Source organism: Monodon monoceros, unplaced genomic scaffold (genome assembly GCF_005190385.1).
Source record: "Monodon monoceros isolate NGI ecotype Baffin Bay Population unplaced genomic scaffold, NGI_Narwhal_1 Super_Scaffold_5, whole genome shotgun sequence".
Classification (NCBI taxonomy): Eukaryota; Metazoa; Chordata; class Mammalia; order Artiodactyla; family Monodontidae; genus Monodon; species Monodon monoceros.
The window spans coordinates 11986207-12000169 of record NW_021703782.1 but is presented as its reverse complement, the minus strand read 5'-3'; the positions used below and the strand labels follow the sequence as shown (position 1 = coordinate 12000169).

Here is a 13963-nt window from a genome sequence, read left to right as displayed (position 1 = left end):
GCGGCGGCCGCGTTTGGGCGTTCGGAGCGTGGACATCGGAGCAGAGCCCGCGGTGTGTGTGTGTGTTGGGGGACAGGTGATCCGTAGGGAGAGCAGTGTTGGTGCGGCCTCCACGCCCACCTGGGGACCTGATTTCCTGGGTGCGTTGGGTGGCGTGCTCGTCAAGCCCCGGGTTTGGGCTGTGCTGGGGTAAACCGGCCGGTTGCAGTCCCTTCCAGGAAGCTGCACACCAAGGCGGTGGCATCTCCGTCACCGCGGTGTTAAGGCGCAGCGGTCCAGGGGCGAATTGACCCTCACTAAGAGGCCCAATCGAGCAAGTGTCCACGCAGAATAGGGCTGAGAGGAAGGCACAAACGAACGGAGGCAGGACGTTTACCCAACACTGCCTGGGATCCAGGCAGTGCCACGCACTTTCTCACCCTTAAACTTGACAGCCACACTTGAACTGGGACCTATTTGCCCCCATTTTACAGTTGAATGAAATGAGGATGGGAGATGACAAGCAGCATCTCAGTTGATAAGTAGGGAACAAAGACCCCTGCAGGTGTCCCACTTCCAAGGCAACACAATGGCGAGCAATTTAAGGCCTTTAAACAGAAAAAGTTCAATGTGACTCCTCCCCGCCGTTTTTCGGTTTCTCAGCTCAGTTGAGGGGAAGATAACTGACGAGCTCCTCCGAAGTGCCCCCCTCTTTTCCTAGTGGTCCCCGCCCCGCCCCCCCGCCCGGCCAGCCGGCAAGGGAAAGCCCCCGAGACCCGCCAGCTCCCTCCCCGCTCGCTGCGGAGGTGTGAACGATGTGTTGATTATTCACATTTTTGCCGAGCGTACACTCCGCCGCAGCCGGCGGCGCCACATTTCGCACGTACACGCACGTACACGCGCGCTCCGCGGCCCCGCGCTCTGCGCGCAGGGGCATCGTGCCCCCCACCCCAAGGACACCCTCCTTGGCTAGGGGAGGGGTGACAATAGGGTCCCACCCTCCCTTGCACAGGTTGCCTCTTCCTCCAAGCCCCAGAAACACAGTCTTGGCTTCCAGATCCAACTTTCTTCTCCATAATACACTTGCCTTCCCAACTCCCCCTCCTGGATTATGTGGGGGGAGGCGGGAATGGGTACAGCTACAGATATGGCACCAGCTAGAATATCATTCCATTGGGCACCTGGCTACCTCCTCCTCCAGCACACAGACTCCACCGTCACCTCGACGCATACCACACACCTTGTTGACAAGAGAGAAAATCGGGAAAACGCACTTGAGTAAAAGGCATGCTTTCACGTTGTCCTTAACGGTGTAAACTGGACTTCTAGCTCTGGGATCTCCTCAAACACGGCCCAAGGCCTAGAAATTCCATTTCTGGCTGATGGGAACCCACCTCCGCCCCTCCAGGGAGCCGGACAAGCTTTTCAGGGTGGGAGGGTCCAGGGTCAGGAAACCTCAGAACCGGCTGGGAAAACAGCTAGCTTGCCGGGCTGTGTGGCTCCGTCCCACTCTCGAAGGGGCGACAGAAATTCCACTTACTCTGGCTTCTCGGAGGAGACCAGGCAGGGGTCGCGGTGCTTGAGGTGTCCCGCGCGGGAACAGTCTCGAGGGCCCGGAAGCGCTTCGAGCAGTATTTTGGGCAATGCCGGTCGCGCCCTATAGGGGGCGCTGGACTAAAGGCCGTAAAACACTCGCAACTGCCGCACTTTCTGCAGCTCTGACGCGGGGCAAGTTGGAGCGCACCCGTGGTTCCTACAGGGCGGGGCAGCGTGAAGGAGAAACCTTTCCGGCTTTGGTGTCCTCAGACCCAGGTTAGAGCCACTCATTTACTGATGAGGTCTTGGGCATTTGATCTGACTTGTCGGAGCCTCAGTTTCCTAATGGGTAAAATGGGGGTGTTATTCCTTTGAGCCACAGTTTCCTGATTGGTAAAATGGGGATATTTATTCCCCCAGAGCTTCACTTGCCTTATGGACAAGAAGACAGCTTCGGTGAAAATATCCTGCACGTAGTAGGTGTACAATAAACGCCGGTTTCCCTTCACCATCTGCTTCTGTAAAATGAGCAGGATGATGTTGGCTTATTGTACGTCACTAGGTCCTGTGAGTCCCCTATGGGGATGGTTTCCTCCCACCACCCCACCCCACGCCACCCCGCCTGTGAGCTCCTTGAGCAGGAATTCTGACTTGCTTGTCTTAGCTCCTTGGCCTGCAAGGGCTGGTTCCCGCAGTGTGAGCTCAGTATTATTATTATTTTTTTTTAACATGGAATTTCTCTAGGCAAGTGCTTTGGAACCTATTTGGTGCCCACAGAGGACATGGAAGGCACCCGATGGAGGTGCTTTCCCGGGGAGGGTCTGGGACTTCCTAGGAGTCTGCGATGCGGGCCCAGCGCTGCCTTTTCCCGCCGCAGTGGACTGATCGCACCCAGAATGCGAGCGCGGTTGGCTCTGAGGCTGCTGCAGGTGGGCAGGCGTGCTGGGATCGCGGAAACCCCCAGAGAATTGAGGAAACTCGCGAGGCGTTCTGGAAAGGTCCTCCCGTTGATGCGGCAAACACCAGTTGATTGGTGGGTCACAGGGGAACCGGGAGCTCCTTCCCGCGCTGCGCCCTCCGCGGGGCACGCGGCTCTCCAGGCACTGCGTGCGGTCTCCGTGTCCGCAGAGCTGAACTCCCGGAGCAGCGCTTTCCAGAATCGGCGTTCAGCGAAGCTGGGCAGGGAAACCAAGGGGCGAAAGAAACCAGACGCAGTGAGCCTGGAGGTGGCAGAAAAGGAGGCTGGGGGCCCGGGGGAAGAGAGAGGTTCCAAAATTTTATATTCCATAGGACTAAAGCCTCCTAGAAGCTCCTTTTTAATTGCAACTTTTAGGCAAAAGCACTGCATGTTCAATGCAGAAAAATATGTATGGAAACAAACAAAACAACAACAGAAGACATAACCACCCCTAATGACACTAACAAAAAACGGTTGTTAATATTTGAGTGGGTTTTTTCTCAACCTTTCTTGCTTATTTCTATATGCTGATTTGTAACTTTTCTTTTCACTTAACATAGCATATTTTTCCATACCACTGAATATTTTCCTACAGTAACGTTTAATATTGGCATTCTATTTCATTATCCAGAAAAGAGACATTATAAATTGTTTAACCAATTGCTATTGTTGAATATGTAAGTTATTTCTAATTTTTCACCATTATAAATAACACTGTGATGAACATCTTTGTAGTTGTTGCTTTTCACGTACTATAATTCCTTCCTTGAGATAAAGTCTTAGAAGTAAACTTGCAAAATCAAGGGCTATGCATTTTTCTTAAGCCTTGTTACAGATTGATAAATTGTCCTCTGGAAAGACAATATTTACTCTCTCCCTGCCCCCACCCTCAATTTTCCTCAATCTTGGAAGTTATTTTCTTGTTTTAAAATTTTGTCAATTTGTTGGATTGGAAATGTCTTTTGATATTTAAAAATTTTTTTTAATTAATTAATTTAATTTATTTATTTTTGGCTGTGTTGGGTCTTCGTTGCTGCACGCGGGCTTTCTCTAGTTGCGGCGAGCGGGGCCTACTCTTCACTGAGGTGTGCACGATTCTCATTGCGGTGACTTCTCTTGTTGCAGAGCACAGGCTCTAGGCACACAGGCTTCAGTAGTTGTGACGTGTGAGCTCAGTAGTTTTGGCTTGCAGGCTCTAGAGCTCAGCCTTAATAGTTGTGGCGCCTGGGCTTAGTTGCTCCGCAGCATGTGGGATCTTCCCAGACCAGCGCTTGAACTGTTGTCCACTGCATTGGCAGGCTGATTCGTAACCACTGCGCCACCAGGGAGGCCCTGATATTTTTATTTGAAATTTATTTGTATTTTATGAATTTCCAGTAAGGAGAAATTGTTTTTCATTCTTCTTCTTTTTTTTTGGCCATTGTACATTTTGGGGGAGTTGCAAGTTCTTATTTTATTAGGATATTACATTTTAATTTATCATATATGTTACAAATATTTCCCCAATCTTTGTTTGCCCTTCATTTTATTTATGGTAATTTTTTGGTGGCAGATATAGATGTATTTAAAATTTTTTAATCTCTAAGTAACAAAATAACAGTGGTTTAAGTGATAAAGACACTTAATTATCTGACATAACAAGAAGTCTGGGGGTAGATGGCCCCAAGTTAGGGGTACCACTCACTAATGCCATTAACTACCTGGTTCTTTTGCTCTTCATCCCTTTGTCCTTTGCATGCTGAGTTTTTTGTTTTTTTACATCTTGATTGGATTATAATTGCTTTACAATGTTGTGTTAGTTTCTGCCATACAACAAAGTGAATCCGCTGTAGGTATACCTATATCCCCTCCCTCTTGAGCCTCCCTCTCACCCTCCCCTTCCCACCCCTCTAGGTGGTCACAAAGCACTGAGCTGATCTCCCTGTGTTATACAGCAGCTTCCCACTAGCTATCTATTTTACACATGGTAGTGTATATATGTCAACGCTACTCTCTCAATTTGTCCCACCCTCCCCATCCCCCTCTGTGTCCACAAGGCCATTCTCTACATCTGCATCTCTATTCCTGCCCTGCCTCTAGGTTCATCAGTGTCTCATGGTGGTGAGATTGTTGATGTAGCTGCAGACACCATAGCACAAATTCAAGGCAGGAAGCAAGAGGAACAGAGGTACCAGAAGATTCTGTCCCTTTGTATAACTAAGTAAAAGCTTTTCCTGAAACATCCCTTATGTCTCCTTTGCTATAATTAAGTTAATGGATATCCATAGTCAGATAGGTAGCTGAGAAGGCAAGTACCCACTTTTCCATCCTCTATGTGATAGGCCTCAGAGCTGGGGATTGAAAATGGCAGTGGGATTAGGCAATCAATAGAGCCCACCATAAAAAAGTGTCTTTAAATCATATGTAGTTAAATCCACCCATCTTTTCCATTATAACATCCTCCTTTTGTGTCATTCTCAGGTAATCCTTCCCCATTCTAAAATAACTTAAATATTAACATTTTCTTATGATTTCTTTTTCCATTAAAATTTTTTCCCTCAGTAAGTAGATTTGTTTGTTGTGGTCTTGGTTCCACTTTCAACAGTAAGCACCAAAGTCTTAGAAGACTAATTTAAATAGAAGGTTAGTTATAGATACATTTAAATATTTAATTCACTCATTATTTTATTCAGAACATCTTTGCTATTTATATATCAACTACATGCCATCTGGAATTTATTTTGGTTATGTTATGAGGTGGAAATCAAAATTCTGTCACCAAATTGTTAGTTGTACCAATAGCACTTATTACATAATCTATCATTTCCCCTAAAATGTGAAATGTCACTATATTTTTTAATAAACATTAAGATTTTTAAACTGAAACTGGAAATGTATGAGATATTTAGAAACTAGGAAAACCACATGCTCCTCAGTTTATTGTTTTCCTTTATGTCCTACAGTGCAACTTTATAGTATTCTTCATATAGGTCTAGCAAAAAATTTGTTCAAATTATTCCTAGGTAATCTTTGAATACAAATATTTATATATTTGTAATTCCTAACTGATTAGTGTTGAAATCTAAGGAAGTTGTTTATTTATTATGCAATCAGTCATCTTACTTACTCCTTATAAGTTGTTTAGTTTTTTAACTGATTCAGTAGACTTTCCAAATAGACAATTATATCACCTATTCATGGTCTCTTTCCTTCTGGTAAATATACCTGATTTATTTTACTTGTCTTGTTGCATTGGCTAGGTCCTCAAATACAATGGCAAATGGTAGAAGGAGAGAAACCTTGTCTTGTACCTGACTATTACAGGTATTTTTGTAATATGTCATTATTAAATTAAGTATTGTGTCAGATATTATAAAATAAGTATTTCTTTTAGGTTACTAAGAGTTTCAATCACAAATATATGTTGAACTATATCAAATACCTTTTTAGCACTTCGTAGGACTATCATAAAACTTTTCTCTTCTTTTTATTATTGTGACTACTTATATTAATACATTTACTAATGTTGGCTTGTCCTTGTATTTCTATAATAAACCCAACGGGGTCAATCATTTATTCATTCATTACAAATTTATCAAACACTCGCCTTGCTGGAGACACCATGGTAAGGAATGCCAAGTCCACACCCTTGTGGAATTTATATTCCAATAGGAAAGATAGCAGTTGATCTGCAATTTTTTTCCTTGTTAATTTTATCTTTGCCTGTGTGTGATGTATTTGATTGCTTGACACCCATCATTTATTCCCACTTCCTATGCCTTCCTGTCCTGGAGGTTAACTGCTTTGGGGTTCTGTGAGACATTCTTAAGGCCCTGCTTAGAGTCTGCCTCTCCAAATCTTCCAGTGATTTTGCAAGCTCCAAAATGTCCTGTATTAAGTCCCCTTCTGCTTATGATGTTTGGAACAGTTTAAAGTTCTTGCACGTCAGGTTTTGTAAAACCCAGCTATGTAAAAATAATCTCTGTTCTTTCTTATGTTCAGTATTAGTTTAAATAGCATAGAATCTATATATTTCTAAACTAACAGTACTTGCCCATAAGGCATGGAGCTTTTGATAAGTTATATAATTTATTTGATGGTTATTAATTTATTCAAGTTTCTATCTCTCAGTTAATATATTTGAGTAATTTTAATTTTCATAGAAAATAAAAAAATCATTTGTATTTTAAAATGTATAACCATAGAGCTGTACCTAGTTTTCTGATAATTTTCATTTTCTGTATCTGAAATAATTTTTTTTCTCATTTCCACTTGCATATTTGAATTTTGTATTCTGGTTTGTTTTTATTCCTCATGACTATCCCAGCTTACATCAACGGCACACCAAAAACTTGGTATTATCCGATTTTCTAATTTTGGCCAATCTGATGGACATAAAGTTACATCTCACTGTTGTTTTAATATGCATTTCTTTGATTGCTGGTGGTGGTGAGCATCTCCTCAGATACTTTTCAACCACCTGGGCCCCCTCCAGTTGCTCATTTTCCCACTGGATTCTCAGCCTTGGTGATTGTTGTTGCTAATACTTCTTGCTGCTGCTACTGTTAATGTTGATGATTTACAGGAGTTCCTTGTTTGTTGAGATGTTAATCCATCATCAGTTTTAGATGTTACAAATATTATCTCTGAATCTGTCATTTGTCCTTATTGTCACTATTGTCCTTTTTTGAATAGAAATGCTTCATTTTTATAGAGTCAAATCTATCCATTTTGTGCTTTGGGGTCTTATTTAAGGTCTTTCTGTACCTTGAGATCACAAAGAAATACCACTACACTTTTGATTAGAGTTTTAGCTTTCCTATTCATGTGTTTTAATCTCTCTTTTTAAAAAAAAATAAAACATGTATTATATACATAATAGTTTGTTCTCCATACCTTTTTGTATGTAAACATAATAGTTTACTTTAAAATAATGAGCTTATAATATACATATTGTTTTGCTCTGTACCTTTAACAAATCTTTTATTATTGCACAATGTTTTTTTGTATGCATTATCTTTTTTTTTAATAGATCTTTATTGGAGTATGATTGCTTCACAATACTGTGTTAGTTTCTGTTGTACACCAAAGTGAATCAGCCATATGCATACATATGTCCCCATATCCCCTCCCTCTTGAGCCTCCCTCCCATCCTCCCTATCCCATCCCTCTAGGTCATCGCAAAGCACCGAGCTGATCTCCCTGTGCTATGCTGCTGCTTCCCACTAGCTAACTGTTTTACATTCAGTAGTGTATATATGTCGATGCTACTCTCACTTCACCCCAGCTTCCCCCTCCCACCCCGTGTCCTCAAGTCCATTCTCTATGCCTACATCTTTATTCCTGCCCTGCCACTAGGTTCATCAGTACCATTTTTTTTTTCAGATTCCATATACATGCGTTAGTATACGATATTTGTTTTTCTCTTTCTGACTTACTTCACTCTGTCTGACAATCTCTAGGTCCATCCACCTCACTACAAATAAGTCAATTTCGTTTCTTTTTATGGCTGAGTAATATTCCATTGTATATATATGCCACACCTTCTTTATCCATTCATCTGTCAATGGACATTTAGGTTGGTTCCAAGTCTTGGCTATTGTAAATAATGCTGCCATGAACAATGTGGTACATGTCTCTTTTTGAATTATGCTTTTCTCAGGTTATATGCCCAGTAGTGGGATTGCTGGGTCATATGGTAGTTCTATTTTTAGTTTTTTAAGGAAGCTCCATACTGTTCTCCATAGGGGCTGTATCAATTTACATTCCCACCAACAGTGCAAGAGGGTTCCCTTTTCTCCACACCCTCTCCAGCATTTGTAGATTTTCTGATGATGCCCATTCTAACTGGTGTGAGGTGATACCTCATTGTAGTTTTGATTGGAATTTCTCTAATAATGAGTGATGTTGAGCACCTTTTCATGTGCCTCTTGGCCATCTGTATGTCTTCCTTGGTTAAATGTCTATTTAGGTCTTCTGCCCATTTTTTAACTGGATCGTTTGTTTTTTGTTTATATTGAGCTCCAAGAGCTGTTTGTATATTTTGGAGATTAATCCTTTCTCTGTTGTTTCATTTGCAAATATTTTCTCCCCTTCTGAAGGCTGTCTTTGTGTCTTATTTATGGTTTCCTTTGCTGTGCAAAAGCTTTTAAGTCCCATTCGTTTATTTTTGTTTTTATTTCCATTACTCTAGGAGGTGGGTCAAAAAAAGATCTTGCTGTGGTTTATGTCTAAGAGTGTTTTTCCTATGTTTTCCTCTAAGAGTTTTATAGTGTCTGGTTTTACATTTAGGTCTTTAATCCATTTGGAGTTTATTTTGTGTATGGTGTTAAGTAGTGTTCTAATTTCATTCTTTTACATGTAGCTGTCCAGTTTTCCCAGCACCACTTATTGAAGAGGCTGTCTTTTCTCCATTGTATGTTCTTTCATCCTTTGTTGTAAATTAGTGACCATATGTGCCTGGGTTTATCTCTAGACATTCTCTCCTGTACCATTGATCTATATTTATGTTTTTGTGCCAGTACCATATTGTCTTGATTACTGTAGCTTTGTGGTATAGTTTAAAGTTGGAGAGCATGATTCCTCCAACTCCGTTTTTCTTTCTCAAGATTGCTGTGGCTATTCGGGGTCTTTTGTGTTTCCATACAAATTGTAAAAATTTTTGTTCTAATTCCGTGAAGAATGCCATTGGTACTTTGATAGGGATTGCATTGAATCTGTAGATTGCTTTGGGGTAGTCATTTTCACAATATTGATTCTTCCAATCCAAGAACATGATATATTTCTCCATCTGTTTATGTCATCTTTGATTTCTTTCATCAGTGTTTTATAGTTTTCTGAGTACAAGTGTTTTGCCTCCTTAGGCAGGTTTATTCCTAGGTATCTTATTCTTTTTCTTGCAATGGTAAATGGGGTTGTTTCCTTAATTTCTCTTTCTGATAGTTTGTTGTTGCTGTATACGAATGCCAGAGACTTCTGTGCATTAATTTTGTATCCTGTAAACTTACCAAATTCATTGATTAGTTCTAGTAGTTTTCTGGCATCTTTAGGATTTTCTATGTATAGTATCATGTCATCTTCAAACAGTGACAGTTTTACTTCTTCTTTTCCAATTTGTATTTCTTTTTCTTCTCTGATTGCTGTGGCTAGGATTTCCAAAACTATGTTGAATAAGAGTGGTGAGAGTGAACATCCTTGTCTTCTTCCTGAACTTAGTGGAAATGCTTTCAGTTTTTCACCATTGAGTATGATGTTTGCTGTAGGTTTGTCATATATGGTCTTTATTATGTTGAGGTAGGTTCCCTTTATGCCCATTTTCTGGAGAGTTTTTATCATAAATGGGTGTTGAATTTTGTCAAAAGCTTTTTCTGCATCTATTGAGATGATCTTATGATTTTTATTTCTTAATTGGTTAATGTGGTGTATCACATTGATTTATTTGCATATATTGAAGAATCCTTGCATCCCTGGGATAAATCCTACTTGATCATGGTGTATGATCCTTTTAATGTGTTGTTGGATTCTGTTTGCTAGTATTTTGTTGGGGATTTTTGCATCTTTGTTAATCAGTGATATTGGTCTATAATTTTCTTTTTTTGTGATATCTTTTTCTAGTTTTGGTATCAGGGTGATGGTCACTTCATAGAATGAATTTGGGAGTGTTTCTCCCTCTGCAATTTTTTGGAAGAGTTTGAGAAAGATCGATGTTGGCTATTCTCTAAATGTTTGATAGAATTCGCCTGTGAAGCCGTCTTGTCCTGGACTTCCGTTTATTGGAAGATTTTTAAGTATAGTTTCAATTTCATTACTTGTGATAGGTCTGTTTATATTTTCTAATTCTTCCTGGTTCAGTCTTGGAAAACTGTACCTTTCCGAGAATTTGTTCATTTCTTTGTGGTTGTCCATTTTATTGGCATATAGTTGTTAGTAGTAGTCTCTTTTAATCATTTGTATTTCTGCGGTGTCAGTTGTGATTTCTCCTTTTTCATTTCTAATTTTATTGATTTGCATCCTCTGCCTTTTTTTCTTGATGAGTCTGGCTAAGGGTTTATCAATTTTGTTCATCTTCTCAAAGAACCAGCTTTTAGTTTTATTGATCTTTGCTATTGTTTTCTTCATTTCTATTTCATTTATATCTGCTCTGATCTTTATGATTTCTTTCCTTCTACGGACTTCAGGTTTTCTTTGTTCTTCTTTCTCTAGTTGTTTTAAGTGTAGGGTTAGATTGTTTATTTGAGATTTTTCTTGTTTTGTGAGGTGAGATTGAATTGCTATAAACTTCCCTCTAGAACTGTTTTTGCTGCACCCCATAGGTTTTGGGTTGTCGTGTTTTCGTTGTCATTTGTTTCAATGTATTTTTTTATTTCTTCTTTGATTTCTTCAGTGATCTCTTGGTTATTTAGTAGCACACTGTTTAGCCTCGATGTATTTGTGTTTTTTACAGGTTTTTTTCCTGTAATTGATTTCCAATCTCATAGCGATGTGGTCAGAAAAGATGTTTGATACGACTTAAATTTTCCGAGGCTTGGTTTGTGACCCAAGATGTGATCTATCCTGGAGATTGTTCCATGTGCACTTGAGAAGAAAATATATTCTGCCACTTTTGGGTGGAATGTCCTATAAATATCAATTAAATCTATCTGGTCTATTGTGTCATTTAAAGCTTGTGTTTCCTTATAAATTTTCTGTTTGGATGATCTGTCCATTGGTGCAAGTGGGGTGTTAAAATCCCCTACTATTATTGTGTTACTGTTGATATCTCCTTTCATGGTCGTTAGCAATTTGCCTTATGTATTGAGGTGCTCCTATGTTGCATGCATAAACATTTATAATTGTTATATCTTCTTCTTGTATTGATCCCTTGATCATTATGTAGTGTCCCTCCTTATCTCTTGTAATAGTTTTTAAAGTCTGTTTTATCTGATATGAATATTGCTACTCCAGCTTCTTTTGAATCCCATTTTCATGGAATATCTTTTTCCATCCCTTCACTTTCAGTCTGTATGTGTCCCTAGGTCTGAAGTGGGTCTCTTGTAGACAGCATATATATGGGTCTTGTTTTTGTATCCATTCAGCCAGTCTGCGTCTTTTGGTTGGGGCATTTAATCCATTTACATTCAAAGTTATTATCAATATGTATGTTCCTACTACCATTTTCTTAATTGTTTTGGGTTTGTTTTTGTGGGTCTTTTTCTTCTCTTGTGTTTCCCGCCTAGAGAAGTTTCTTTAGCATTTGTTGTAGAGCTGGTTTGGTGGTGCTGAATTCTCTTAGCTTTTGCTTGTCTGAAAAGCTTTTGATTTCTCCATCAAATCTGAATGAGATCCTTGCTGGGTAGAGTAATCTTGGTTGCAGGTTTTTCTCTTTCATCACTTTAAGTATATCCTGCCACTCCCTTCTTGTCTGCAGAGTTTCTGATGAAAAATCAGCTGATAACCTTATGATGATTCCTTTGTATGCTATTTTTTGTTTTTCCCTTGTTGCTTTTAATATTTTTTCTTTGAATTTAATTTTTGTTAGTTTGATTAATATGTGTCTTGGTGTGTTTTTCCTAGGGTTTATCCTGTATGGGACTGTCTGTGCTTCCTGGATTTGGGTGACTATTTCCTTTCCCATGTTAGAGAAGTTTTTGACTATAATCTCTTCAAATATTTTCTCAGACCCTTTCTTTTTTCTTCTTCTTCTGGGACCCGTATAATTCAAATGTTGGTGCATTTAGTGTTGTTCCAGAGGTCTCTGAGATTGTCTTCAATTCTTTTCATTCTTTTTTCTTTATTCTGCTCCTCAGCAGTTATTTCCACCATTTTGCCTTCCAGCTCACTTATTCGTTCTTCTGCCTCAGTTATTCTGTTACTGATTCCTTCTAGTGTATTTTTCATTTCAGTTATTGTGTTGTTCATCTCTGTTTGTTTGTTCTTTAGTTCTTCTAGATCTTTGTTAAACATTTCTTGTATTTTCTCAGTCCGTGCCTCCATTCTATAATCTCTCTTGAGTTTAACTTGCAATGTGGTCTAGATTTTGTTTTCTCCCTTAAGTGAGCCACAAAAATGTGATGGTTACATTGTAACATGGTAAGAAAGAAAATTGTCCCAAATCAGGTTTGGGACAGAACTTCTTTTATGAATGTGATGTAATTACAATTCCTTCTGGGAAATAATTAGCATTCTTGAGCAACTTTTGGATAGCCTTTACTGAGATCATGAGCACCTTCTGAGAAGTTGTGCATCTTGAGAGGAATCTGATAATATTAACTGGCACCGCTGTATTATACCACTGTCCATTTTCTATCAGTTTTCCTGCCAAGAGAAAAGTCTTTGAAGTGACTAGCTCAGGACACTATCCCCTCGTGGCAAATTTGGTATACAACTTTGACATGGACTTGTAATAATTTTTTCCAGAAAAGTTGCTTTAACGACGGTTGGTACAGTGTTCACTTTGGCAGCACATATACTAAAATTGCAATGATACAGAGAAAATTAGCATGGCCCCTGTTCAAGGAGAACAGTTGATACAGTCTTCAGCTCTTCATTTAGATACATTTCCCAGTTGACCAAAGTATTTCTTTGAGTAATTTTTCTGGAAATTATATGTGAATATTATCATTTTACAGTGATATCACTGCCTCTATTACATTTCTGTTTGATAATAATCCCCAAGGGTTGTTTAGAATCATTTCACACAATGTTGACATTAAGTGTTAGCTTCCAGTACATTCTCTACTCTCATTGTGGATGACAGTCATTTAAAAGTGTCATTTTTCCAGTGATTCTACACTGGTTCATCAGATTTCTCGCTCTCTCTTCTTTCCCTCTCTCTTTAACTACAAATTCTCTTTAAATGTCTAAAGACTTTACATAGCCAGTCATTGCTCTTCTGACAAAGGGCTGTCAAGTTAAGGATCCTAGGCAAGCTGCTTCACATTTCTGAGCTTCAGTTTTCCCATCTGTAAGATGTCATAATGATACATTTCAGCTATTTTTGTTATGCTTTCAGATAACAGGAGTCGAGATGGTGTCTTGTATGGACTTTGTTCAGCTCCTCCAGGACTCAGTGAAGAAAGAAGAGAAACTCTTAGAACAATTGTACATTTTACTTTTCTCAATTTAAGCTCCAGTGGTCTATGGAGAATAGGAAGGCAGCTATAGCTGGAGGCCGCTGTACTAAAGAACCTCATTCTTATGTCTGAGAGTTTTGTTTTCATGTTTGTTATGATGAACCATGTTAACTGGGGCAGCGACCTTTAATTTAGGGGCCCCTCTGCCCTCCTGAGGTCCCACACCATGTTTAGGATACATCCCCAAACAGATGACTGTTATGAGTGCTGAAGAGGTCCCCTCCCCTGAGAATTTTGCTATGCCCAGTGCATGGTTCTGGGGCACAGATAGAATTGGGAGGTCCCCCATGTCACCTCCAGTCCCTGCTGCTCTGATTTAGGGCACACTGGTGGGGTGACTTCCACTGGTCCCTGGGTAATTTTTCATCTGAAGAAAATGAGTGAAAGGAATGCATAGGAA

General features: G+C 40.0%; 1 non-coding gene across 1 annotated transcript; it reads left to right on the top strand.

Annotated features, from left to right (window-relative positions):
• Window positions 1-12875: 12875 nt before the first annotated feature.
• LOC114884843 lies at window positions 12876-12982 on the top strand. The gene has a single exon (XR_003790914.1). It is a non-coding gene; the product is annotated as a U6 spliceosomal RNA (small nuclear RNA).
• Window positions 12983-13963: the final 981 nt, after the last annotated feature.